Source organism: Nelumbo nucifera, chromosome 6, assembly GCF_055504915.1.
Source record: "Nelumbo nucifera cultivar China Antique chromosome 6, China Antique-T2T, whole genome shotgun sequence".
Lineage (NCBI taxonomy): Eukaryota > Viridiplantae > Streptophyta > Magnoliopsida > Proteales > Nelumbonaceae > Nelumbo > Nelumbo nucifera.
In genome coordinates, this window is record NC_142654.1 from 15,094,787 (window position 1) to 15,097,248 (window position 2,462).

Genomic DNA, 2,462 nt, shown 5'->3' on the forward strand with positions numbered 1-2,462 from the left:
TGGCCTTGAAGCATGGACAAGCACATACCCACCCATACCTTGTGATTAAATTTTATTAATTGCATGGGTCACTTTCTAAATAAGTTTACATGTCACAACCTCATAGGTTTTAGCATCATAAGTTCACTAATGATGCTTTTGGCCTTGAATACTCTACATTTGGCCTGAAATAGGCACCGTGTGCTTGATTTAAACACTTTTGGGACTCTCTTTTCTTGATCATGGCCTTTTGGAATCCATGACCAATGCCTCTTTGTTCTATTGCCATTCACGTATTGACTTTACTTTGGCATTGGTTTATGTTGATGATACGATCATCATTGGCTTGTCTCACGAAATTTTTCTTAGCACAAATTCTTATCTCTCATCCACCTTTGTAATATGTGACTATGGTGATCTTCACTTAAATGCAAGCCCACTAGTGATGGTATTTTCCTCACTTAAGCTAAGTATGCTACTGAAAATTTTCATCAAGTTGACATGATTGATGCCAAACCATGTGCCACTCCCATGGCCACCACTAAGTTCTCTCCTAAAGATGCTTCACTTAATAAACCCACATTGTGTAGGAGTACGATGGGTGCCTTATAGTACCTTATCATCACAAGGTTGGACCTCTCTTACTTACTCAATAAGTTCTCTAAATTATTGTCTCATCCCACAATTGAGCATTGGGTTGTAGTGAAGCACATATTACACTATGTGAAATCTACATTATCTCATGTTCTTCATCTCAAGCAGTTCCTTCTCTCTTAGTTACATGGATTTTGTAACTTCGACTTAGTTGAATACCCATTTGATCACAACTTCCATGGTGCCTATGGTGTTTTATGACAACAATCTCATTTCTTGGTCCTCTAAAAAACACACCATTGTATCTCACTTAAGTACTAAGGCTGAATACCACACTCTTGGAATCCTCACAATAGGACTCACTTGGCTTCAGATGTTGCTTCATGAAATTGGGTTCATTTCATTCTCTCATCTTGTGCTATGGTGTGCGGTGCTACTTATTTGGTTAATAGTCCCGTCCATCATGCCCATGCAAAACATATTAAATTGGACTCACTTTGTATGGGATAAGATTCAACGTCAATTATTTTGAATTTCATTTTGTCTCCTCAACTTACCAACCAGCGCACATCCTCACTAAGCCCCTTCATGCCACTCACTTTCGATGTATGCCCAATAAGCTCATAGTGCATTCCACTGTTTTGCTCAAGGGGACATGTTATGGATAAGATAATTTGGATTACTATGTTGAGATCCTCACGCATTCACATTACCATTGATGTATGTATTAAACTTGCAACATCATATCATTCATAATTTGTGATTTATCTAATAACAACTAAACTATTTGGGTCTAATAGGTGAATGCATGACACCATAATTAAATAATAAATATAAAAAAGACAGAAAATAAAAAGTATTATAAAAAAGGATGGGTGCAAAAAATATTATGATAAATAATGATCACGTTGAATGGGTTAACATATATTCAATTTATTGGGTCACTAAGTCTTTAACCAAGTAAATAGGTTTTTTTTTTTTTTTTTTTGCAAGCAAGCAAGCAAGTCATTTGGTGATTAAATGGACTTAGAATCTTGGTTTGATGATGAATCAACCAATTTGAGAAGCCATTTCATTTGTAAGTTGAAAAACATTGATAAAAAAACCAACGTTTTAAAAATTAATTGTCTTCTTGAATGACAAGTTAACAATATTATTCAAGTTAACATACGATGCCAATATAGAAAAAAAATATAAGAAGTTTTATAAATTTTGTAAAAAAAGAAAAATAAACATGTCTTTAATATTATATATTCATCATATTAAAACAAGATCTATATGATAAACGAGAAATATAGTTATTAATGTTTAACCCATGTCTTATTGAATGAAACAAACAAATCAATTGCTCATTTAGTCAGATCATTGGATTTTGAAATAAATCCAATTATCTAGAATTTTGGTTGGATGAGAAGTCCATTAATCTATCCATTTAGTTCAACGAGGAGTTAAAAACATCAATATAAATTATAAGTAAACAAATTTAAAGTTTGGTCTTTAGGTTGCAAGGCAACAAATTTGTCATTATGCCATGCTTAAATTATTTGTCTTTGTTACAATGGTTTTGATACAAATAATGAAATTATTGTTGTTGTTCTTCTTGTTATTTTATAAAATTTCTAAGTGCAAGGACATGTAAATTTACTAGTGTATATACATACATACAAACATACATTTACAATTTTATTTAGATTAGTGAACATGCACGTGGCAGTATCTCTGAGACAAAACTATTTATAATTCATGGGCAATTTCTGAACAGTTACAAGTGGGTAGTTTCTAAACAATTATAAGTAGGCACTTTCTAAAGTGAAAGTAAAGGACATATATGCCCTCTTTATGCCCACTATATTATTAGACAAGGGGATAAAAAACATCCAATGAAAATT